Genomic DNA, 27,172 nt, shown 5'->3' on the forward strand with positions numbered 1-27,172 from the left:
CATGGAGTTCCCTGCTCCTCACAAAAGCAATCTGAAAAGAAAATTGGAAGTGTAATGAGGCATCATCTTCACATCCACCTGGGGTTTTAGCGGTGTTAGGGTTACTTGATCCAGCAAATCCTTTCTCCAGTTGCCCAGGTGGCAGGCTGTCATGTCTCATCTTTTCTGCAGTCTCTACTTCTTCAGCAGCTGTTTTTAATAATGCCAGGCTAGATTCTTAATCACATGAACTGTCTCAGGTGCAAACCCTCTTGTCCTTCTGCTGGCTTTCTATTTGATTCTGTCCAAGACTTCTCCCTGTAGAGTTTCTATCTCTTAATTTTTGTTTAGACAGTTGCATTTTTGTCCTTTCTTTCCTGTCACTTCTCCTTCAGTGTGCTGCTGCCCCTCATTCCTCCCACGTCTGCTTTGCCAAAACGCACCTTTTCCTTTCATTGGCTGCTTATTCCAGCTTCTTGGGACATGCAGGGTCTGTGTCTCAGTTTATGCTTTCCTCCTACCTAGTTGTCTGGTATAAACAACCTTTGTTTTCGTCTTTCTTTTTTTTCCCTAATTTTATTTTCCTGTTCTCCACTTACAGGCTTGTTTAAGGTTGTTCCTTTCTTGCTCCCTTGTTTCTTCAGGTTGTGGTGCTGAGAACACATGGAGAAGGATCCTCATGTTCAGTATCTGGTATTGAGTTCCATAATCTGCTTTAATGTTTTATTAGCTATGGACTGAGGAGAGCTGGCTTGTCTATGGCACACTTGTGTTGTTTGGTCAGCACTCAGAGCTAAGAGAGGTGAAAATGGAACCTTTGGAGAGTTGACATTTTGCAAGAGGTCCCTGCTGAGTGTGTGCAAAGGCTCACAGTTTGGTTTTATGTGACTTTTTGTTGACCTGGCCAAAAAGTAAATTGTTCCTGAAGACCATTCTGTGTCATAAAGTCCACTGTTGCTGCTGCTGGGCACAGTGAGATGTGAGACAGCAATGTTAGCAGACTTCTTGAAATAGAGACAGAATATCTCCTCTTTTCTCTAGTCGTTTTCTCTTAGCTGAACTAGTTTGCTTGTGAGCTTGTTTTGCTATAATAAACTTTATTTACTGAATTTCACGTTTGTATTAGTGTTTCTTACATGCCTAGAGGTTTAAAACTGAGGGAGTCTTTACTCGTCAATACAAAATTAATTGCTCCACTAGGTTCACCCACTATCCTTTCATGAGTTTGAGAAAATGAATTTGCCTTTAATCTTGCATCAGGCTTATGTTTTTGTCGGTTTTTTGGTGTTTGTTTCTCTGCCCCTCCTTCCCTCGTCCCCTCGGGATTCCTTGAAACAAAACTATTTCTTTCATCTCGCTGCTTTTAAACATGCCTTTCCAAGACTTGCAACTGTGATGTTAAAATTCCCGTGACTGTTGAGGTTTGGGTTTTTTGGGGGGCATCCTGTGGTGTAACACATGCTATTGATGTTATTTTAGGTATTTAGGGAACAGGTATCGCTTTCATTCCACTTGTTCTGAAAGGTATTGCTTAGTATCAAGTGCCTTCTCTTTGAGCTTATGTTGGTTTTGTTGCTTTTAAGGCATCCAGCATATAGAATCGTAGAATGGTATTTGAGTTGGAAGGGACCTTAAAGATCATCCAGTTCCAACCCCCTGCCCTGGGCAGGGACACCTCCCACCAGATCAGGTTGCTCAAAGCCCCATCCAGCCTGGCCTTGAACCCCTCCAGGGATGGGGCAGCCACAGCTTCTCTGGGCAACCTCTTCCAGTGCCTCACCACCCTCACAGGAAAGAGTTTCTTCCTAATACCTAATTTTCCTAATATCTAATCATATTTTATGGTTGAATGAAGTCTGTATCTATTTGCACTTATCTTTTGATGGCAGCTTCAGAGGTGCTATACGGCTAAATGTACAGACTGCCTGGTGAGCCTATATGAAGCAGTTATGTGGCTCATCGCACATTGCTTGTAGAAGGAGAATTAATTTTTCTTGAAAATGGTCTGGTCTGTTATAAAATTAATGTTTGAATCATGGAAGTGTTCCTATAAACTACCCTGTCCCCAGACATGCTCACATTTCCTGGGTGCTTCAATATATGAATGATAGATTTGTTTTGTACTCCTTCACCAAATCGTGGAAATGATGGAAGTGGTTGTAGTTGGAAGAGTCAAAAGATAACCAAAACTAAAATCGAAGACAAACAATAGCAGGCACTGTAGGTACTGACAAGTTTGCACAATCCTGATTTTTCAACAGGGATGGAGTTACTTTGATTTTCTGAAATCCTGTTAGTTGTATCAAACTGGTAATGGTTGTCGCAGATCAAGATTTAACTTACTATTCAAAGTAGCTGGAATTTAGTATGGTTACACATGGAACAAACATACAGATGTGGGGTTAGTGTATGGGTATTCTTTTTTTATCCTTTTAACTTTTGTATGGTCAGTATGATGATGATTCCACCCAAATTTAAATGTTAACTGTGAAGTAACAGTAAATACGCTGTATGACCTGTCAAATACATTAGGAAGCCCCTCTCTGGTGTTTGAATGTAAGAATTACCCTCTTGCCACATCTGAAAGTTTGAGCAAAATGCCTTCTGTGGCCACTTACACAGTTTCAACAGTGATAAAAGTGTTGAGAATCCTCTGTTCAGCTTTTGGAGAGACAAAAGCAGTAGATAAAAGATTCAAAACATTTTTTTTTTTTTCCTTAAAGAAAACTCTTTATGCCTGAGTAATTAATTCCACATCACTTGGTAATTTTGCTCTTAGGTTTCATTATGGTTACTCTTACCTCGTGTTGGTATTGATTTTTAAAATTGATTTTTCCCAATCTCCACACAAGGAACGATCTACAACCTGCATTTGTTCAGGTCATGTATTAGCATTATGTGTTTGAATTTGGAAGATAATTGCATATCTTGCAAATTACCCAATGGCTGTTTCATCTTGAAACATTTAGAAATCCATTTTAGTTTCTCGTAATTATAATGTTTTAGTCAGACAGCAATCTAATCTTAGGACAGCACTTTGGCAGTGATATGCTTGTTTTTCTAAAATGAGCACAGTTTCTGTGGTTAAATTTTCCTTTCATATAAATATAGATTTTAATCAGTGTAGGCCAAACTTTTCCAACCATGTTTAAAATTAGCTCAAGCCATATTTTAAAAAGTATGTTCTCTTAATGTGATTTAACTTATGTAGAAAAATGTATGCAGAAATGAGTGTTTTTAAGTTGATTAATGCTTTTGAAGTGTTTTTACAATTTATTTGCAAAAAACGTTTGTAGACTGGCTCAAATATGACTTTGATACTAGTAGTCCTTTTGTAATAAGTAACACTGAAAGTGCTTCACGCTGTGCTTCTGAAATTTGAAAGGTAGCTGTTGAGAAAGCAACTCTAAATTCCAGTCATCAAGCAACTAAGTTACGACATCAAAAGAGAGTGAAATGCTTGCTTTTCGTCCAGACTTCCACTCAAGTGTTGTTTTGGAGATTACTCAAGTTTTCATTGGTCGTCTTCTACTTTTTTAGGCAGGATATAGTTACCGTTTTTGGTTGGAAAGGTGAAATTGTAAATAGATGTACAGCGAGTGTTGAGCTTTGTGTAGAGGATATTCGATGTTGTATTTATTCTGAAATAGAAGTGGAAACAAGTCTGAATTGAATCTCTCAGGTGACTATTACAACTCCCTGAATTACTGCTTAAGTTTCAGTTTCTAGAAAAGTTTTTAAAAAACCCCAAAAAACCAAAACAAGCAAAAAGACCCCCCCAAACTGTTACCAATCTTCTATCCTTCTTTTTACCCGAATGCAGAATAAAAGGTTTTTGCTCAACCCAGAGAGGTTCCAGTTGGCAAAGTGGTTGGAGATTGAGGGAGTCAATCTGTCAGCAGACTTCCCTTCAGATACATCGTTTCTCCTGATCCTAGGTAAGGTGAGATGCTTTCACAGAGAAACATGATGACAAATGTCATAAGAGGGAGAAAAGTTGTGTGGATTTCTGTTCTATGGAATTCAGTATGTTTTTATGTGAGATGAGCTGCTGAGCTGAGCTTTGACATACTGTTTCTTTAGTGAAAACGATGTAGAAAAGTAATACTGCCCTGGTTTGGGCACAGAACTGTGAGAAAGCTGACTTAGTTTTTCAAATGCTTTATTTTATAGTTCAGATGCTAGAAGGACTAGATTCTTCTAGTTTTTAATACTTAATCTTACAGCAATCACGCTCCTGTTCAGCTAATCAATTCCATTTGCTATCAAGATCTGTTAGTTACTGTGATTTTAATGATCTGCCAGAATGTAAAGAAATGTTCTGGGTGTGTTTGATCTTTCTAAACTTTAGGGATAGATTGTTTTAGAAAAGGATTGTGCTTACTGATTTTGCACCAGGGTTTCCTTAGAAAAATACTTGTGTGTCGATCTGATTTACAAGAAATGTTTTGCAGACTCATCTATTTCTAACCATTGAAAGTGACAAAGGGTGTGTCTTTCCCAAAATTATGGCTTTGCTCAGAGAAGTGTGTTCTTTCATTAGGAACATCAGGTTTAAATTTTCACTTGAATACCAAGTTTTAAATAAAATCCTGACAGTTACCCACTATTTCCAGTGCTTGCATGAGTCTACTGTTCGTTATAGTATGCCTACTTCATTATTTTTTCATAAATGGTTGTATCTTTAGATATCCGTTTCCAAAATTTACTTAGAATAGTCACATTTGTTAGAACTTTCTTTGCAGAAAGTGTGTTTTTAACTTCTGTTGTAATAAAGGTAGGCATTGTATTTACTGTATCTCAGTAATGAAGAAAGAATATTGGTCTCTTTCCTAAATATTGAGAAGCATTTGGTTTTGCACCTCTGTTGGATACAAGGTGAGATGTTGAACAACATCAGATCCACTATCCAATAAAAATATCCCACTTCAAGGCAATGCTTTAACTGAATAACACATCTCATATAGATTTTGACAGTGAATAAAAGAGCTGTGTGTTTATCTTGTCTGCCACCTTAATAGTTTTTGAATGACAAATGCCTGCAACGATGTCAAGGGTTAAACAGCTATATTTTTGTGTGTGTTCTTATTACAGCAGGTCATTGAAGGACCTTGAGAGATGACTGATCTGTAAAATCGAGACAAAGGCTCTGTAGTTATGGTAGTGTGGAAATTAAATATAGGCAGAAGCAAATGTGGTTTCAGTGGTCACAGTAGAGATACTGCTAAAATGATTGTTGAAAATACAGGAATATGTATTAGCTTTTGTCTAAATGAAAAATAGCTAAAATTATGGTTTTTTTTGTTAAAGTAATTGTGGTATACCAGTCAATTGAAGAACACTATGACATGATATGCAGCACCTTTATGCGGCAGAATGTTTTAAAATACACTAATAGCAGTTATTTCATAGAATCACAGAATGGTTAGAGTTGGAAGGGACCTTGAAGATCATGGAGTTCCAACCCCCCTGCCATGGGCAGGGACACCTCCCACCAGACCAGGTTGCCCAAAGCCCCATCCAGCCTGGTCTTGAACCCCTCCAGGGATGGGGCAGCCACAGCTTCTCTGGGCAACCTGTTCTGGTGTCTCACCACCCTCACAGCAAAGAATTTCTTCCTAAGATCTAATTGAAATCTTCCCTCTTTCAGTTTAAAACTGTTCCCCCTTGACCTGTGGCTCCCCTCCCTGATCTAGAGTCCCTCCCATCTCTCCTGTTGCCCCTTTAGGTGCTGGAAGGGGCTCTAAGGTCTCCCCAGAGCCTGCTCTTCTCCAGGCTGAACACCCCCAACTCTCTCAGCCTGTCTTCATAGGAGAGGTGCTAGAGCCTTCGTGGCTGTCTGCTGGACCTTTTCCAACAGGTCCATGTTCATGTTGAGGACTCCAGAGCCATTTGAAATTGATGATTTTGAATTAATGAAAGAACTGTATGAAAAGGTTAGAGGATTTAGTAAACTTTGTTTTCTTATGGTTCACCTTCTCTCTGTGCCTTCACAACTTGGCAAACCGTTGCCCTTCCCCAACAGCATTATGCTCCTGAAGAGGCCACAGGAAATACTTACTGCCCTTTTCTTAAGGAAAGCTTTAAATTATTCCCACATTGCTGGCAGCCCCAAGTGTGTCCAGAGTCTTGTTTGGTTTATATGTACACAGTGGCAAACAGAGGTGGTAAATATGGCTGGTTTTTCTTTTTTAACTTTATGTAAGGCATCCATAAAAATCTGTTAAACAAATTAATGTTGTGTATCTTGTCTGTAGAATTGTTATCATGAGCACCGGGCATGCAGAATTAAGCTTGCTTTCAGAACAAAAGGTATCATCGCTGCAAGCTGAATGCTAACATGAGTTTGCTTGTTAGAAAGAAAGAAAGATTACATTTCCTGTCTCCATCATCTCTCACTGCATCTTGAAATGCAGAATTAGCTGAAAAAGGCATATTTAGGACAGGCTTTTGCTAAAGTTTAGAAACTTGTCATTTATTCATAAACATAAAATAGGCAAACCTTACAATTTAGGGAAGCCATCTGGTAGCTTTGCATTCCTATACATATTCTATATGTACAGTATTAACACAGATGATAATGTTTACTAGGAATATCACAAGATGACATTGGCTAGGAGATACCCCAAAAATGGAAAATAGGAGTTGCAAAATACTGTTGTACGTTGGGTTTCACAGGCTGCAGAATATTTTAGAAAGAAAGTTTTCAGCAGTACTGAAAACTATCTGATCTGGTAGAAGAGTAATACTTTAATGAATGCTTATAGGATGGCAAGAGGAAAGAGAAATTATCAGCAGGTATTTCTTAATCACTTGAAAATTGCTGTTAGTGCTGTAGCTCTCTGGTCACTTAGCCAAGTGTTCACAGCCGTTACGGGGATTATGGTGTAGGCTTTAGAGCAAACACCCCAGGATTTTGCATGTGGGACCTTAGTTCTTCTGCACACAACTGGTCCAAGTCTCACAGCATTTAAGAACTTGGGATTTGGTGTTAGTATGGAGGAGTTGCATCTACTTCTATGAGACCCCAATGTCTGTCCTTCCCTTGGAAAAGGTTATGGTGTGCTTTTCTGCCAATTTCAATGTCTTGAACGATTATAGTTTTTCGAGTGAATTTATGAAGACCTTTGATTTCTGTTTGGGGAGCTATTGCGTATAGAACCATCAGTCTCTTGTTTCTTAATTAGATGATTGTTTTTTTCTTAACATCTATCTTTCCCTTAAGATGAAACTTAGTAAGAGCTGTCAGGTTTCCACCACGCATGCACTGAAGAGCTAGAACATAAAAGTGAAGTTCGGGTTGGAATAAGATCTGGAGAGAAGCAAAGTTGTGGGAAGTATTTTTCCTTTTTCCAAATGTTAAGCTACAGCCATGTTAATAATATTTCTACAAAAACATTATTGGGCTAATTTAAAACAAAACTCTAGAACTGTTATATCCCATATGGCATGAAACATTCCTGCCTTTTTTTTTTTCCTGGTGTATTAACTTCTTACACTGAAAGGAAATGAATTTTAGAAAGAATGTTATACATAAGCCATTTGAGACATTCTCTGTTAAGGAAATACCAGCTGTCAAGAAAGATGCAGCCAATGTTGAGTTATATTAAAAACATTGTAAAGGAAATATTTGTCAAGTAAAAGTGGATTAATTAAAACATTTTAACAGTTTTTGCTCTGGAAGAAGATTAGGGAAGTTCTATGTAAGCCTCTTCTAAACGTAACCATTATTAAAAGCCACCAATTTATTTTTTCAGAAGGAAGTTGACTTATGTAAGTTGTTCCCTAATGTAGAATAAAGAAATTTTCTGACTACAATGTAAGTAGGCTTGGAGTCATTCTACTTTATTACCCCCAGGTTCTATAAGCTTGCTTTCATTGATTCTTCCTGATGGAAAAAGAATTTATGTCAAAAGGAAAATAGGTTATGTTTCTGGATTTTCATATTAACGTTTTTATTTGAAAATTGTTCTTTTATGAGCAATTAATAGCACTAGGAGGCATTATTTTGCTTCTGTAGAGGAAAATAGTGAAGTGCACATAAAAAGGAACCTGAATCAGGCATGTGAAACATTAAATATGATGGGATTTACTCTTTCTTTAATCCAGTCTAACCTGCTGGCTTTAGGGAATTGTACCCTCAGTATGCAGATTTACTGTAATGGTTTGAAACATAAGCTTTTGCTTTAGTTACCACTTTACTCTCTTCCCCATTAATCCCTTGGTGCTATCAGATCTACCCTGTTATGCAGCAAATACAGAAACAGTTATATCTGTTACCTTTCTAGATAACACTCCAATTTTTTTTTTTATTTGGGTAAAGAGGTCAAAGGGGATGTTTAGATTTCATGGTTTTGTGACCTACTTAAATGTTGTGGTTTTGATTTTAGAAAAGCATTAATATTGAACATGGAAATGGTAGGGCTTCCTCTTTTAAAGATATCCTATCTTTTTATTATAATTATTTTCTGGAAATTCGTGAAGATCAGTGTGTTTTCTTTTGTTCCTTGAAAATATTAAAATTACAATTCTCAAGTTACTTTCTGGCTGTTAGAGATGAGCAGCTGCTGTTCCCTAAAATTATCTTCAGATCTTAGATTTTGTTAAAATACCATCAGAAGTATCAAATGATATGGGCTAAATTTCTTGAAGTGACCTGCATCACCACATTTGAATCAATGTTTTATAATTTCATTAGGACATTACCCTTTTTCCCCTTAAAAAAACCTTACAGGATGGCTTGTATTTTAGGGGTGCCTTAAAGATTTAAGGAATGTGGTCTGTAGAACCCATTTTACTTGTTGTGTGTGCTTGGTGTATATTGAACTGAATAAAGGATTGAAGATGACAATCATCTGAAGGTTTCTTTAGTTAAATGCTGCTCTGAATAATTTGATTTTGCTTTTGCTTGATAAGCAAGATGCGTGTTGTTGTTATTAACAATAACCAATTGGGATCCTTGTATTGAATAGTAAGGTTTCACGTTGGACACCTACAAAATAAGGAATGCAAAGCTTTCACAGATGCAACTGAAGCTAATGGCAACTGTGAATTGTGCTTGTGATGTACTATGCAGTGATGAATATTCCAAAAAAAATTAGTCTGGAAACATTCCAGGTTAGGCAGACACAATTCTTATACTCTGTGCGGATCTTGAGTTATAAAAATTTAAGTACAATCTGTTGTGAGAATAAATTGCTGACATATAACACTTCCATATAGTAGTATAGTAAGCATAAAACAGAGGGGAAGAAAAAAAGGAGGGGGAAGGGGATTTTATCCTAGGATTTTAAGATCTTAGGCTAATTTTGGTACTGTACTATGAAAAGGAGAAAAAGAAATACAAATAATTTCTCCCTGTTAACCCTCCTGTCAAAGCGTGTACATTGGACGAGGCAGGGTTCCTGTTCGAAAAAATAAATAAACCAGCCAGGAAGGAACAGCCTTAATTCTGGTGGTTTATAATTTCGGTATGTTTGATTGTGCAACTTCAGTATCCCAGATGTTTTTTGACCGTAATATGAACGTGACAGTTCACTAACAGTGTGCTGGGTGGTGCTGAATGCCCCATATCTTTTAGCTGGGAATGCAGCAAATTATAGTTATGCTGCAGATGACCCCTTACCAAAGGTAATGTTCTCCCTTGTTTCAATTCTGATGGTGCTGTATCTGACCTAAATTCTTGTCAGGCCGAGAGTAGCTGTTGTATGTTCAGACTTAGAATGGTTTGGGTTGGAAGGGTCCTTAAAGATCATCCAGTTCCAATCCCCCTGCCATGGGCAGGGACACCTCCCACCAGACCAGGTTGCTCCAAGCCCCATCCAGCCTGGTCTTGAACCCCTCCAGGGATGGGGCATCTGTGGCTTCTCTGGGCAGCCTGTTCTGGTGTCTCGCCATCCTCACAGGAAAGAATTTCTTCCTAAGACTTAGTCCAAATCTCCCCTCTTTCAGTTTAGAACTCTTCCCCCTTGTCCTATCGCTCCACTCTTTGATCAAGAGTCCCTCCCCATCTCTCCTGTAGTCCTTTTAGGGACTGGAAGGGGCTCTAAGGTGTCCCTGGAGCCTTCTCTTCTCCAGGCTGAGCAACCTCAACTCTCTTAGTCTGTTTAACTTCCGCAGAATCACTTCATCTGTAGTCTGAGACTATGCTTTACTGGCAATCTGTTTTATCATATACAAAAATGATAGATATCTGAGATCGATGCTGGCTGTAAAGAGAAGTAACTAGACTGAGTTCCTGAATATAGCATCAAGACCACTAATCATGGCAGGGCTAGAAAAAAAACCCGACTGTCAGTATTTGAAGTTATTTCTACAAAGCAGTTAATCTTAAATGATTCTGCAGTTTGACCGAATTATACAGATCCTTCTTTTATGCCTCTCATTTAAATCTTGCTTTTGTCCAGAGTGAAATAGTTCTCTGTGTATTTAAGTACGTGTGATTGAGCATATGGTTATTGTCTCAAGGAGAAGAGGAAAATAGCCTGTTCTAATCTGTCAATTCACATTGCATGATACGAAGAAGTTCTTCACTATGAGGGTGGTGAGACACTGGAACAGGTTGCCCAGAGAAGCTGTGGCTGCCCCATCCCTGCAATCATAAATGATTCTGCAGTTTGACCGAATTATACAGATCCTTCTTTTATGCCTCTCATTTAAATCTTGCTTTTGTCCAGAGTGAAATAGTTCTCTGTGTATTTAAGTACGTGTGATTGAGCATATGGTTATTGTCTCAAGGAGAAGAGGAAAATAGCCTGTTCTAATCTGTCAATTCACATTGCATGATACGAAGAAGTTCTTCACTATGAGGGTGGTGAGACACTGGAACAGGTTGCCCAGAGAAGCTGGCTACGAAGAAATTTTTTACTATGAGGGTGGTGAGACACCGGAACAGGTTGCCCAGAGAAGCTGTGGCTGCCCCATCCCTGGAGGGGTTCAAGGCCAGGCTGGATGGGGCTTGGAGCAACCTGGTCTGGTGGGAGGTGTTTCTGCTGGTGTCAGGGGGGGTGGAACTCCATGATCTTTAAGGTCCTTCCAACTCTAACCATTCTACAATTATGTGATTTTGAAGTTTTCTTTATAGTAACTTGTGAAAATTGTGTTAGCCGTTTAGGACCACTTTTTTCAATATCAGTCTGATGCTTCTGCACTTATGAAAATTGTGTTAGCCATTTAGGACTGCTTTTTTCAATATCAGTCTGATGCTTCTGCAATCAGGATGAAGGATGTTGATCAGGATGCCCTTCTTCTGAGAAATTAATGCTGAACCACATTGCGAGGATGCCCTTCTGAGAAATTAATGCTGAACCACATTGCTTGACTTATGCTGTCTAATTGGTGATAGACAGGTTTGTGTAATCTGTGTTGGCTTTCACAGTGAAGTTAAGCCTAAAAATGTGCTGGAAGTTATTTGATTTAAATATATCTTAGTCTTTTATGGTGTTTAGAATGAGACAGAGCTTGTTTGATGAACTAGCAGGCATCTTTACAGGTGGATAACTTGGAGAGATGCATTTTGAATTATGTGTGAACCTTGCAGTTTTAGTTTTATTCTAGTTTAGTTCATGGTCATTTAAATAACTGGGCAGGTATCTTTACAGGTGGATAACTTTGGAGAGATGCATTTTGCTGATGCTGTGAACCTTGCAGTTTTAGTTTTATCCTAGTTTAGTTCATGGTCATTTAAATAACTGTTTCAGCTGTTGATTGAGGACACAGTAATCATCTTCATGGATATTTCTGATTAAAAATTATAATAAATGTCCTGAATTCTGTGCCAGTGGGAGAGAATACTCTTCAATTTACTTTTAAAGTAAGATCTTTTTGGGGGAGGGCAGCAGGTTACTGCTACAGAGTATATTTCTGTTATCTGTCCTGCATAATAGAAAGTCATTAGATTATATTATCAAAATGTATAACAACTTTACCAAAATTGCAGATTGTAGATGTTCTTTAATGGGGCGTCTTGTAGCAGAGTTGAGCTGGTTCGTAATGCATAGAAAAACCTCCTTTCAGTTTAAAAGTGTTGGTTATGATATATCTTGATGTAATTTTCCGTCTATATGTTCAATGTCTTTATCTGACAGCATAGGAGCTAGAGATGGAAAGTTATAAAGAGAAATTATTTGTCTACATTAAGTGTTATGGGACAATTGATAAATGAGGCCCATTAGCCATGTTGTGTTGAATTGCAGCCAGCCGTTTTGAAATATTTTAAATTCCCAGCATTCCTGAACAATTGGAGGAGAATCCTTTGCTGATATTCCTTCTAAAATGGATTATCATTTACTTTTGTTGTTGTTTAGTCTAAGAATTTCAGTGCAGTATCAGGAAATTATTAAATTTTTCCTTAGTGACTAATGCAGTCAAATCTTGGAATCTGCTACCGGTAAAAAAGGCTTATGATTATGCTGTTAGAGGTTTTAGATTAAATTTCTTATTTCCCATGAAATGCCTAAAATCTCACCAGTGTAAGCCATAAGCTGTTTATCTATCCTCCTTAATTGTATTTGTTGGATGGAGAATGTGCAAAGCTAGTTTTGCAAGTTCTCCTGTGTTCTGTTCACTACAGTAGTGTAGGTGCTTTTCCATTGCCAAACCCCTTCAGTTTCCAGTTTATCAACATTTTGAGATGCAGAAAGTGATTGATGTGAGTGTCTTTGTCTTACGTGGTTTGAAGATAAGCCGTGTCTGTAGCAGCTGCCCAGTTGAAGCCTGAAACAATGCCAGGACTGTTATGTTGAGTTTACTAGAATGACTTTCTCTACTTTATTTCTTGCTATGTCATCTTTAATCTCTTTCTTCTTCGCCGCAATGGTAGTTATTAAAAATTCTGACATCCTAAGAAATGCTTACCTTCTTGTACTGTTTGTCAATTATATCCTTTTTGCATGCTGCAGAATACTGTAAATTGCTCTGGAAAGCACTGTGAAAAAGTACTGGTTTAATCTAAATGAGTGAAAAGGATCTTCCAGTTGTTGCTCATGTCTTCTAATCTACCTAGACATTTGGTATTGGGTCCTCTTACCAAAATGTGGAGAGAGGGGGTTTTTTTTTGTTTTCTTTTGGAATATATTTACCTTTTCCCAGAGTATATTTAAATTCCCAGGGGCCATACCATGACACAGAACTACTGAGACCTTATACACATTCTAAAAAGCTTTAAAATTGGAAACAGTTTCACTTGTTTCCTTCTTCTTGTTTATTTTTGGCAATGGTTGGTATGAAAATATCATCTTTATGATTTTGATCTTCATATTTTGTCTTTGAATCTCTGTTAGTTTTTCTCTCAGCCTTACAATGTTGCAAAAACAACATTATAAGCTAAATTATTTGCTTCATGAAGTTTGAACTGTTTAAAATGGAGCTGAGGACTGATGAATTTTTGACTTTATAGTCTCTTAATTTTGCAGCTAGTGGGGGGTACTTCCAGAAGCATTGGCTTAATTCAGAGTTTCTTAAAAGTTGACCTGGTTTGAGTTAGGACCAGGACCAAAGGAGTAATTCTAGTGGTTAAAGATGGAAACCCCCTCGTGCTGAATTTGGAGGGCCATGAGCTCGCTCTCTTCTTGTTGTAGAAACCCTGTGCAGCAGCTAAAGGGACGCTGAGAGCCTGAACTACCCAGCTAATAAGGGCACTGTGGATGCCTCCAGAAATTTGTAGGGTTGAGATCCTGCACAAACACACACTAGACATAAAAGGAGAGAGTTCAGTGAAGGGCCACAAGGATGATGAATGGACTGGAGCACTTGACATATGAGGAAAGGCTGAGAGAGCTGGGATGGCTCAGGTAGGGGGCATCTTAGCAATATATGTAAATACCTGAAGGGAGGGTGCAAAGAGGACAAAGCCAGGCTTTTCTTGGTGGTGCCCAGTGACAGGACCAGAGGCAATGGGCATAAACTGAAACATACCTGCTTTGGCAGGGGAGTTGGACTAGATGATCTCTATGGTCCCTTTCAACTCTAAACTCAGTGAAATACGGACATCAGATCCTGGACATCAGAAAACACTTTAACTGGGAGGGTTAGTGAACATGGGCATAGGTTGCCCAAGGAGGTGATGGAGTCTCCCATGGTGAGATTCATAAGCTGACTAGGCACGATCTTGGGGACATGTCTGTAGGTGGCCCTGCTCTGGCCGGGGGTTGGACTAGATGATCTCCAGAGGTCCCTTCCAGCCTCAGCCGTTCTAGGTGATTCTGTTGTGCAAATGTCATACAATCTTTATTGGTTTGAGATCACCTGTAGATGATTTGCGGGTAAAGATGATTCCTGGAAAGCTCTCATCAGCTTCAGAGGAGGTAAATACTTTGTTGCAGAATAATCAGTATTTGGGTGGTATTTGGGAAAAAAGATTCCTTTCCTCTTTTAAGTCTTAAGAAGTGTGCGAATTGGGAACTGAAGCTGTAGTTTTAGTTGCTGTTAGAGCAATTTAAATGTACATTGTAACTGAGCCACCATAGGAAAATAATTTTCTTTCCTGATAGAGGAAGGACAGAAGCACTTGCTTTGTTTTCTGCTTTGCTATAGGCTGTTTATTCTCTTGCGTAATGGTCTTGTGCTATAAGAAGGGGGAGAAGCACTTTAAACACAGGAAAAAGTGGTTATTAAGCTGCAAAAAAAAGAAGTTTCAAGAGCATGCATAGTATCAAAAACAATTTCTCTCATTCTTATTTTTGCTTTCATTTTGAGAGTGACAGTTTAAAAAAAAAAAAAAGGACTAAAAAGTGACTTTCCTTTAGGTGACGGAAATCTGCTTGTCACTTTTGTAATGAAAATGCTTCCATTTTGAAATGCTTGTTTATTTTCACAAGTTTGGAGTAGTTCTAAATTCAATGACTTCAAAACATGCCTGTACATTTTAATTGGCCTTCTTAACACACATTTTGTTGTTAAATGAAACGTTTTTATTGGCACAAAAATATTTGACCCGCCTATTTTCACTTTCTAGTGGTGGGAATGGTAACATAAAAGGCTGTTTAAAATATATAAAGTGAGTTCTGGGGTCATTCCCCACCTGTTGTTTATTTTGGTTTATGCAAGAACAGTGAAAAGTAGTCATGTTGGTGAAGTTCTATCATCTGAGTAGTAGTTTTGGAGACTAACATTACTGTACATCTAAAACGATGTAGATTTAGAGTTTACACATCAATGGCTTTGGTTGGCTTCTTCAAGCCAAAAGTCCCAAAACTTGGGAATTCCTGGGTAATGAACAGTGAATGTTGGCAAGAAAGGTCACTTTTTAGCTTTAAAGTAACCTAGAGTACATTGTACTGAATTATGGAACGGAAGACAGTAAATACAGAAAATCTTTGATTAACTTCTCCTTTTCAAAAAGTATCTTGACCTTTATTGAGTTCCCCTAGCTGACATTTTTAGAAGACTTTTGGTACTATTTCCTTTCGTTATAAAGGGTTTATTTGCATATTTGCTCCCATATATTTCATTGTCGTCTTCTCTGCCGTTTGATTTTCTTCAGCTACAATGGCATCTACAGTTCATATCAGCACAGTTACTGTAGTAGTGTAGTAATATAGTCCTTTTTCTTATATAAAATTCTAGAAATGTGTTTCTGTAAGCAGATGTTGTTATAGTGGTAAGAAAAAATAACGCAAACATGAGCGAAAGGAAAAAAGCAAAGCTGATAAGCACCTACAAAAACATTTGAAAGACAGCATAATGTATTCAAATTAGGAGTAAATCGCATAGGATTCACATCATGTATCTTTCTAATTTTAGTTTTGAAATTATTAGCTGCATTTTCTATTTAAAGGTAATGGCATATTTAGTCAGACTTAATGCAAGTGAATCATAGTATTGCATTGTTATTGTATAAAATAATGATTGCCAGTTGCGTTTCTTACACTCTTCATATTTTGGACAGAAAAAAAAAAAAGTACTCTGTGCTCTAGAAGTTGCTCAGACACTTCATAGTCTGTGGTGGTGATGAATAAATTATACTTTAAATAATGTAGACACCAGGAAGTCATATTTTTGTTTTGTTAGACCAGATTTCACCAGTTGGCGTCTTTCTTTCCTTTTCTTTGCACTCCCCATGGTATTAGCAACGTAGGCTGAATAAGATCACAATTTTTTGTCAAGGAGTCATTGCAGACTTGGTCTTTCCACGTGAATGTTCATACTGGTTCTACTGGTAGCTCCCAGCTGTTCTTTAAAGGTCATGCCAGCAATGCCTATTAATGTGGCTGTGTTATTCCTTTCCCCAGTTCCTATCCTGCTGTTGGGAACTTCCTCCAACAGTTAAAGGCTGATTAAATCTTAGTAGTTGGCACCTTGGAGGGCTGGTGAGCTCAACACGGTCTGCCTGGCTTGGAGAGACAGCTTCTCAAGAGCATCCTTGGCCCTGTAATAACTCTGAACAACTCCCAGATGTAAGATCTAATTTTCTCCTTACTACTTTCTTCCTCTTTAATACTATGTTCCCTAAAGCCTTTCAGTTGCTTTACACAATCTGAGGTATTGTTCACTGTTAACAGTGCTTTCTGGGAAGATATTCCATAAAATGGGAACTTTTCCTTAGAACAAACCCCAGAGTTTAGACTTTTTAATTTTATTTTAAAGATTCCGGGAGAGGGTGGAGGATGGTGATGGGAATAACTGGTCATTTGCCATTAAGGAAGTTACAGACTTCTAATCATCTCGCTTCCGACTGACTGAGCGAAGCAGAGGGTGGGATTTATACCTTTGTTGCTCGAATGGGCAAGTTATCTGGCTACTGTCAGTCCTTTTCCTTTATGGATTTGGCTACTCGGCAGCAGTGAAGGTGGCTTTAAAGACTGCTGATAGAGCAAAGGGATTAGGTCTGTTTATATAGAAGACAAGATCAGCCTGCTAATGAATGAGAAGGATATAAGCCCATGTATTTTATGGCTTAAGATAAAGGTTAACTGAGACTAAGAATAAACTTGCCATCACTGCAGGCTTTCTTCCTGCACCTTCTTATGAAGCACATGGTTCAAGACGCCATCAGACAGGAGGACTGGGTGGACTACTTCTGGTTCAGTTTGGCAATTTCTGTGTTTTTTCCACTGGTCATTTCTTTCTTCAACACCATACAAGATAACAAAGTCTCTTAGGTCAAGACACTGCAAATATTTATTCTCCGTAAATGTTGTTCAGTTAAACACAAGTCAGATCTGAGTTTATAGAATCCTTTCTTTCTTTGGCCTGGGCAATTTTCCAATTTTCTGAGGGCAAGCAGCCCAGCAAACACTCTTTCAGACAATTCCTCATCTTTCTCCTTTTTCCAGAATGAAAATCCAAAAATATCAGCAATGGGGGCCAAAATAACAAAGGAAAAGTGGGTGTTGCCACTTCTTGCCAGGTTTTTTTGTAAATGTTCCTCTCCTACCCCATCCCAGAATAATAACAAAACTTCCCAAAGAATCCGCAAAATAAACCAGACTCTTGTTCAGTCTCTGATCTAATTCAGAGTGGATGCCATAACGAAAACGCTAGAGAACAAGTACTGCAAAGGGTGTGCTTTTTATCTGACACTTGTTTTATTCCTCATCTGTTAAGGCTGCAAGACGTTCTAGAGCATATGTTCGGTCCTTGATGATGCTCAGCTGTTATTCTTGTGTCTAGGGTATCGATTGAGTTGATGCTGGTTGCTCTTCTTTTACTTGATTGCGAGGAATCTTAATTGGGACGTGACTGGATAGATCCTGCAGGTTAGGACAGATGGGGATGAAATACTGTTAGGAAGAACTGGAAAAGGAGGGGATACGAGCTCCAGAGAGAGTGGTCTAGGCTGGAGGTTCTCTGATCCATGCCTGTGTGTTTCTCCTCCAGCTTCAGTGAGATGACCAGAAGCAGTAGGTAGAGTGAGGGGTACGGTACGCAGAGAAATCCAGGAATCTGTGTTAAGCAGACCAGAGGTGCTTTGAGCAACCTGGTCTGGTGGGAGGTGTCCCTGCCCATGGCAGGGGGGGTTGGAACTGGATGATCTTTAAGGTCCCTTCCAACCCGAACCATTCTACGATTAGAAATCAAGGCTGTGCTGGCACAATGAGTTAATACAACTGAAGTGCCAAAGGGTGCTGCTGAGAAGCAGGATCAGAAACCAAGGCAGAGGGACAGGAAGCAGGTTTTTAGAGCAGTAATCTGGATGTTATCTGCAGCTATAGAATAGCTGCTTGGGTTTCCTCTATACCAGATGTGTGTGGCAACCATTAACGGAGTTCACAAGGTCAGTTCTTTGACTTGGGAAAGGCTGGTGACTGGCTCCAGCTGCTGTTTTCTACAGGTCATTCTTATTTTAGTTGAAATTCTTGGAGCTACAATGAGTTCACTGTTGTGAGAGTTTAAAGAGATTTTTTTTTCTCCGAAGGTGTTTTATATCAACAACTCATTGAACTTAATCATGTTCATATGTGTGGTACGAAAGAACTATTCCTTCATCAGTGTTTGCTAGAGGAGGTCCTGCTGCCTGAGTTTATGCATTCAAACTGCATGATTGATCTGTATAATGCAGTGACTGTGTATGAACTGTGCTGTGACACATTCACAGAGCTAATAATTGATTCCTTGAAACCATTTCTACCCTTTGTGAGTCATGGTGGGACTTGTGACCTCCCTAAGATGTTTTCTGAGGATTCTAATTGTGACCATTCTCCAAAGGCAAAGATTTCCAGGTCAATGACTGTAAGACTGGAATTCATAAACCAGAAGGAACAGCCACCCAAACTGAGATGTAGTCTGGAATCTGAGGACCATGTCTGTGTAAGAAAAGAGCTTCTCGGTTCCTGTGCTTCTGCTTCTATTTTGATTGCTAATGTAGTTTCTGGGTTGGTTTTTTTTTTTCCTTTATTATTTTGGAGAGTGCAAAAGCTAGAAAATTTGATTCATCGAGTCCAGGCAATGTCTCATTGGAAGACTCCTGGAAAACCACACTTGCTCTAGGGGCAAACACAGTGTCATTTCAGTAGCAGAATCCTTTTGTGAGCCTCCTGGAGACAAATGTTTTGCATGAGGACTCAATTTTTCTTGTTACGAATTCATTCAAAGAAATTACCCTGCAGACTCTGTGGTAAACTTTTCTTGAGAAAGCCTTTTCTTGAGCTTTTCAGAATCAAGACCATCTGAATCAAGACCAATCAACAGCATCTGAGTGCTGTTTAGAAGCTGCAAAGATTGTAAAACATCTGAATGGGTAAATGTATCGAGCAGAGCACTGTGCCTCAGTCTTCTGAGAAGCTGAGAAGATCAGTGTCCTTCACAGCTCACAGCTGGTGTTTCCATCTGTTCTCCAAGCTATTGTGGTCTCTGTAAAAAAAAAAGAAAAAGAATGTTGACCTGGAACAGCAAAGCAGCTTACTTTTCTTTCTTTAATTAGGTGATGATTTAAGATTTTTAGAGAGGAAAGAGGATAATTTGCTTAAGCCAAGCCAATCAATAGTAGGGGTGTTAACAATCTGTCTTCATCTATAGGGATTTTTTTTTTTTCCCCTTCTGCATCTGAACAATCCCAAGTTTTTGGTTTCTTTAGTGCAGGAGCAAAGATAGAAGGCTGGCTCAGAGTGTCAGGGAGGGAACTAAGACATAAATCCAAATTACCTTATTGGGACTTTTGACACATTTGCTTTACAGCTGATTGAGAACGTAGCCACGAGAAGAACGTGCTTGGGAATTTTCCACCTGCCCATTTGACGTAGGACAAGAAAGAAACTATTCGTTTCCTGACAGCGTGTCTGAAAACTGGAAGTGGAATGGTTATTTAATGTGTTTGGGTTTTTTTGGCAATCTGATTCATGGTTTCTGAATGCTTGTAGTTGCCAGTTCTTGATGCAATACATTTTTTTCCAAATTCCATTAATAAAAAGATGCAGCAGACAAATCTTGAGGGTGTCAGAGCATACTGTGGTCTATTCTCTGTTTTGTTCTTCCTCTAATAGCAGGAGAAATACAATTATTTTGAGGCCTGTCCTCTTCCATTAAGCCTCTGGGAAAGAAAAAAGAAAGCAGGGGGGAACAACTGAGCATGGAAAATTTTATGAAATTGCTCATGGGTTTCCTTTTCATGTGAAATTTCCCTGAAATTTTCCCCATGACTCATTTCCTCCTTGATTCCTTTTTAAGTCCATAGTTTGAGCTTTTTTTTTTTCTTTTAAGACAAGTAGCTAGCTTTTTCCTGCCCAGTGTGATGTGGATTTTGCAAAGGTGTCTATTAAAGTGTTGAGGTTATTCTGTGTCTTACGGGTGCTCAGACATTGCAGTCTGTTCTTCATATGGACAGATCCCCTCTTTTCTCTCACTTCTTTTTACAGCTCGTGGGCAAAGACAGGAAGCAAGGAATGTGCTTCCAAAGAAAAGGGACACTAGTCAGAGGTGCATTGTGTGAGGGACGAGGTGGTGTGATGTAGGATGTTTTATTTTAGCAGGTGCCAATTGATAGTTGCAAAGGTCTTGATGGAAGGTCAATGGGGGAATTTGTTAGGCTTTCATATCTTCTGACGTGGAGTTTTCAGTTCATGCTGATGTATGCTCTTTCTGTTGAATATAGACTCCTCTAGAACTCATTCCCTCAGATGCCACCTGGCATCTTCTGCAGTGGTAAGGGCAGCTCTTTCTGGATTGAAAACTTGCATGACTAATTCCTTTTTTATTGGAGAAACAGAAATGCTGCCCAGTGTGAGAGATGGAAAAGGCTGATAGAATGCCAGAATACTTTACCAACCTATAGTCATTGCCACTCATAAAAGAAGTTCTATGGAATCCATAAATACTTTATTTACTGTGAATACATCTAGTCTGACCAAATTTTTGGACGTGCTTAGAGCCCTAGAACATAACTTTTCTGACAAGGGATTTTCTTCCCAAGGCTCTCAGGGTTCTTTTTGTACCTGTAAGATAGGGCTCACTTCTTTTGTAGAAATACCCACAATAATACATTCTTCTAGTGCAATGAAAGTTTAGTGTAACCATTCAATGCATCCGAAGCATTGTAAACCCTTGAAGATCTTGGCAGCGTTTCTTGGAATGTCTTATTCCTTAAAAGTTTGTATGATCACCAAATTCTCTGAATGCTCCAGGCAGTGAATTAAGGCCTGTCCTGTTTTCCCCTCCTCCCCCTACCCCCTTCTAGAATTCAAATAAACAGTATTATTGACAAGACCTGAGTCTTTTGAAAAAGCTCATGATCTTCCTTGTGAAACAACTGAAATTATTTAAATGATTAATTTGTTGGAAAAGAAAGCTTAAATACTAGAAGTAAAATTGCCTGCAGAGGTTAATTCAGTTTTGATTACACATTGGTAGTATCTTTGATTCGTTTTGAGTATGAATGCATACTACTTTTTGTGTAAGCTGTTTCCTTTCTCTAAACTTACAAGGAACCAAATGGAGAGCCTTGAATGACGAATGTCACTTTTTAATTAGGATCATACCTGCCTGTCCTGCTCATAAGCAGTGCAGTCTTCCTAATGTTGAAAATTTCATGGTTGAACTTCTTTATCCTCTATGAAAAAGGAGCTTATTTTGTGGAGAAATTAAGCTGACTTCTTAGCTAGGCTCTTTCCGTATCACTAATAGCATAATTTCTTCTAGTTGGATAAATTACTACATCTGAAACAAGTTTGGGATACTTGAAAAGAAGACTTAAGAACAAACTGAAAACTGCAATCCAAAATAAGATTAAAATAAAATAATTAAAAAACCCTCAAACTACCCCACCCCAATATAACTAGAGAAATCTTCCCTGCGTTAACTTATGCCTGTGATGTCATAGAAATTTGCAGATGCTGAAAGAAAGTAACAATTTCCTTGACTGTGGCAATGCTGGCTTAGTTCCGCTTTCTAAAACAAAAGGAATTTTTCATCCAGGAATAAGTAGATGTATCACAGCTCACTTTTGATTTAGGTTTATTTATGCATTTCTGTGTGTCAAGTGTAAATTCTTCGCTTGTTTTGAGGTATTATCGATATGTGCTATTTAGCTTTTTGTTGGGTAGGAACCCAGAGGAAAAATTTGCTGTGTTTGATTTTTACAATGCTGGTTTTGTATTCTTGTCTCTGAATGTATAAATAGCTCTAAGTATTTGTTCAAAGGCCAAGTTCTTGTAAATTAGATGCATGCTCAGAAAGTCCCTCGACTAACTAAATTTCCCAGCTTGGTCACTGTTTACTCTTTTCAATTATGAATAATTTGACTGGAGACAAATGTGACTGTTCCTGAGTTGGGAGAAAAATTATGCAGTGAATAAAACTGTTGTGACAAAACAAAGATAATTTTTGGAATCAAAGTGACTGTTTATTTATTTATCTATTAAATGTTGCCACTGTAATGACTGTACTTAATAGACCATTATTAAGGACTGGTAGCCTATTACTAACACATTTTAAATATATGTTTTTGTGTATATATATATATAATGAGTGTGTATGGGGTAGGAGGTTGAGGTACTCATGGCATAAGTAATTACTTATAGATCTTTGGGACTATTTAAGGGTAATGAGTTATTCTCACAGCATGGTGAGTAGGGAGTCTTCCTGCCTGATGTGTGTTTTATCATCTGTAGGTTACTTTTTGTAAAATTTATAATTTCTTTGGAAAATAGGACTCGTTAAGGGAAAATTCTAGTGGTCACAGTGATACTTGCCCAGTGTGCATCTGACATAGGATTGCCTTTGAATACATATGGTTATATGAAAAATAAGTTTGGTTGGTCAAATTCAGTAGTGTTTGTAATGCATTTTGTTTAGCTCTTCATGATATATTATGTTTGTCCAGTTTATCTAAATAAAAATGGAAGTTTCGTGGTTAGTTTGCAGTTATCTTTATGGAAACAAAATTATTAAATCAAAATATAGGTTGCATAATAGTGGGAGGTTTTAGATATCCACGTGCTGGTATTTTCAAATAGGGCAAGCTTTTGGAAGGTTGTTCTGGCCAAACTGTTGTTGGCCAAGTGAACTGAATTGAGTAGCCTTCCATAAACATCTGATTAAATGATCTGATGGTATCTTCTGGCTTTAAACTTTGAGGAGGACAGTTTGAATCTAGCCCAGTTTTTCCAAATGTCTTCTGGTGGCATTGATGAAAGAATAATCTTTTGCCGAAGTGAGCAGGAACAAACTGAAATAAAACTGAAGAGGGAGCTCTTTTGCAAACAGTTTTTTCCATTGCTGAAGTTTGTTATGACTCTGCGTGTGTTTAGTCATTTCTTGTATGTAAAGAGAAAAATAGCAATTGTCATTGTCGCTTCATATCCTTTTTATATGTAAATGTTAGTGGGTCTGATAACCCAGGTCTTCAACTAATGTCTAAAACAATCTGAAATGGCTAAACTTCACCTGGTCTAGTTGGGGGTATCCCTGCTGACTGTGGGGTTGTCAGACTAGATGACCTTTGGAGGTCCCTTCCAGCCTGGACCATTCTATGATTCATTATTTGCTGAAAAACCCTGTTCCAAAGTCTAAGCTGTGTGGGTGTGCAACAATAATTGTATGTTCTAGTAGGAAAACCTTTATTCATGACAGGAAACTCTTCCATGGCATCCTGTACCCTGTTCCTTCCCTCCTTTTTCTTGGAAGAAAAACTTGAAAAAAAATTATTGCCTGCACAGTATTTTGCATTTGGATGGTTCTAATGTCACAAAGATGTGAGGAGAGTGCAGCATCCCTGAGGTTAAGTGCCTCTTTAGCTTTTCCTACTGTGATTGCAAATTTTACTCATAAGTTCTAAAATATTAACCCCCTGTAGATCAAGCCTCCATGAAAATAAGCTCTGTCTATATTTGCTGCTTCAAAGGAAGAAAGTGGAGTTGTTTTTTTGTGAAATAAGATTATAGGATCAACCTTCTGAATGGAGTGAGATGGGATGGGGAACGAGGGGAAATAATTGCAGTGACCCAACTTAAGGCACTTATGTAAATGCCCAAAATTAAATGAAGGAAATCCTTCTTTGATGGATTGGTACGAGGCACGGCAAATTCAAAATTGCATAAGGTGGTTTTGATCCCGGATTTTAAAAAGTCTGTACTACTTTGCTGGTATGAAGCAGAAGACAGCTAATTTCTTTTCAATTTAATCTTTTCTCTCAAAGATTCGGAAAAAAAATAAACAACTAAGCCCTTTCTCCACAAACACAATATTGTTATTGTAATATACGTACAAAAGAGGTGAAAACTGACCTAGAAGGCAATTAAAATTACTTCAATTCTTTTGACTTCAGTACCTATTTAAGCTAAAACACTTGAAGAAACGAGTTCCTTTACATAAGCACGTCTCTGGCAGCTGCTCGTGGTTTAATGTTTCATCACAGTAATGGCAGCTTATATGTGCTGCCAAGAGACCATTACTTTTCCTTCTTGCGCTCAGGCTGTTCCAGCGAGATACCTTTAAGGTGAGAAAATGCATATTTAACAAATCCTGTCATCGCTGCCTAGTCAGTGGGTGAGCTTTGTGTGTGAACTTCCTACCCCATTCCACCACAGGCATAACTGCTGATGTTTCTATGGAGGAAAGTTTAATTTAAAAAAGAAAAAAGGAGAAAATAAAACCTAATACTGGACTCAGATGTGATTTACAATGAGAGGCTTTATTATTTACATAAGCCATTTTTAAAGATTATTTGATTGTAAATACTGTAGTACGTGTACAAGAAGTGTTTTGCCTTCTGCAAGGAAATCAATGGGAAGGTTCATCAGATGTTTTTAGAAACTTATTTAGAAAATGGGTTGTGCCGTGATAAAGCCTTGATCCTTTGAATTTTTTGGTTTTATCCCATAATGATGATTCCCTTCAAAGAACCAACTGCAGCTTTAACTCCACATCCTTTGCCAAATGGGAATATATGAGAGTGGCACGTGCTGGGAGCGGTGCAGGGCTCTGCACGTGGCGTTTGACCAGCCAGCTGCTACCAAACAGCATTCATGTGGCTGTGTTAATGCAGGGCACTCTTTGAAAAGGGTGTTAATTTGTCGTAACAGTAAACTGGTGAAGGTGGATCTAAAAATCTTGGCTTTGGTGACTGTTCCTACCTTACCTTTTACTACAGGAACTAACAAAGGTGTCACTTAAGCTTCTCCCCCCGACCCCATTCCCCATTCTGTATAGCAAAAAAAATTAAAAGAGAACTTGGATTAAATATTTAGTATGGGTAGTAGTATCTTTATTAAAAAATAAATTACCGTACGCATTGCCCATAAAACTTTTCTAAATATTGATGTAGAAGGTTGTTTACATTGCTTGATATATTCAAATCCAGGGCAGAGGGAAAGTGAAGGCTTAATGAATAGTTTCATGAACGTTTGTATTCAGTATGTTTTTCTGAATATTCAGTTGTGATGTTTTCGTCAATACATCAAAACTACTTATCAGATTTAATTGCTCAGCAATCCTTGACATCACTTATTCCATTATCGATGCCCTTTCCCAGCATTACTTTAATAATATATCTGTTTGATCCCAAAAGAAGAGATCTTATTAAAAAAGTTGTTGTGAAAGCTTCTCTTCTTACTGTAATGGTTCAATAGAACGTTCAGCTGTGGCTGAATTGTTGTAGCTTGTGTCTATGTTGGAAAAAAAATAATTCAATATAATAAATCCTAGTTGTTGTTGAAAACTGTGCTCAGCAGGAATCCATGTTTCCTTGAGGTGTTTTCAAATTTTGTCCTTACTGCACTTTTGAAAACTTTTTTACCACCAGTTTTACCCTTCCTTCCGTGGGTTAGACGAGGGTTCTTGGGAAGGAGGGGTGATGGAAAACTCAGGCTTATATATGTTTGAATCCGTATGTTAACCTTCTAATTGGTTTCAAGTTGTCTTTGTTAGAAGGCATGTTGTTTTGCCTTGTGTAGCTGTAATACAGGGCTTTCCAATAGCTCTAGGCTTTCCCTAGGACACAGTGTGTTCCTTTAGTCCCACTGGTGCCTTGTTTTGGTTCTTTCTGCCCTCCCTCTCTCTGGCTGTTAATCTGTGACAGCAGCAGAAGCAGGTGAAAATGATTTGTGGGAGAGGGAAGTTTTGAGTGTTAAGCAACCTTACGTAAAATTAAAAATGATATCTTTTAACCTTGGGAAATTATGGTCTTAATCTGAGTTATTTGTGTTAAACCAAGTATATAACTAATACTGTAACAGCCTAGCATTTTTTCTCACAGCACTTTTGTAGATACTATAGTAGAAGCTGCAAACATTTATCTTCTATTTAAACTATTAAAAAAATATTTTTAGTCTTTAAGTAAAACAATATAGTCCTCTGTGTATTTCTGTGCAGAGCTTTTAAGGCCATCTACATATTAAGAGCTACCCTCATGGGAAGACAGTGCTCGTGCATAAATTCTGATCAAAGTACATACAAGAAATCATGTTTATTGTTAAGACTGGAAGCACTCGAAACTCATGCCCGCATATCTTCCCCTGTGAAAGTCAAAATCAAGTTTTTTTAACTTAACATTCACAGCTTAACTTTTTCAGAGGTGTTAGTGCCTCAGTTGTTGCTCAAGGTAGACCTGCTGAAGGGAGGAGACAGGCAGACCCTCACCTTGCTTGTCACGGGGGCTCTTCTTTTAGTTCTGTTGTGGAGAAGTAGGTTGAAGACCCTGCTCGGTAGGATAGGAATGTTTCTCAGTTAGGTGCCTCCACTAGAATAGAAGTTCACATACTTTTCAGTTTGCCCATGAGCTTGGAAAGCACCATCCCTGCACGTTGTCCTGGTTTTACGCCTCTGGGAAAGACGGCAAGTTGACCCAACTGCCAGTTAAATAATTCATAATATTTTAGTAAAGAGTTGGAACAATTTTACTGCCCCTTGTTTGAGGAAGGTCTTGTACCTCTAGCTTCTCTAAATAGTTTCCATGATATTGTGTCTTTGATTCACGTGTTGTGTTATTTGCCATCACTACTCTTGCTCTTGTTTACCAAGCTGTTTGCTTTGATGGTCGTGCTGGCAACAAAAATATTTCAGAGCTGAACATCTCAATGTAGGATAAGATAGCTGTCTGTTTGATGCTCAGATGAAAAATGTCACTTAGCTCTGGGCCATAAGACTATTTCATCATCAGTGCTGTTATTTTTAATGCTGGCACTTCTGTGTTCAACTTTATAGCTGTGTTTGTGATGTTTTTTTTCTTAGCCTCAGCATGCCTTACAGTCACACCAGAAGGGGACTAATTTTCTTGAGGCTGCATTTTCTGAATGCAGAGTGTCCCAGTATGTAAAGATACACT

General features: G+C 38.3%; 1 protein-coding gene across 4 annotated transcripts in view; it reads left to right on the forward strand.

Annotated features, from left to right (window-relative positions):
* LCLAT1 (lysocardiolipin acyltransferase 1) overlaps window positions 1-27,172 on the forward strand; it is a 132,937-nt gene that overhangs the window by 10,962 nt on the left and 94,803 nt on the right. Inside the window, exon 3 of one of the 4 annotated variants that reach the window (XM_014951032.1) lies at window positions 3,803-3,917. The exons of the other annotated variants lie outside the window; for them this stretch is intronic. The gene's annotated coding sequence lies outside the window, so the exon portion shown is untranslated. The remainder of the gene's footprint in view (window positions 1-3,802; window positions 3,918-27,172) is intronic. 4 annotated transcript variants of the gene reach the window in all.

The sequence above is a fragment of the Calidris pugnax genome, unplaced genomic scaffold, assembly GCF_001431845.1.
Source record: "Calidris pugnax isolate Ruff unplaced genomic scaffold, ASM143184v1 scaffold24, whole genome shotgun sequence".
Lineage (NCBI taxonomy): Eukaryota > Metazoa > Chordata > Aves > Charadriiformes > Scolopacidae > Calidris > Calidris pugnax.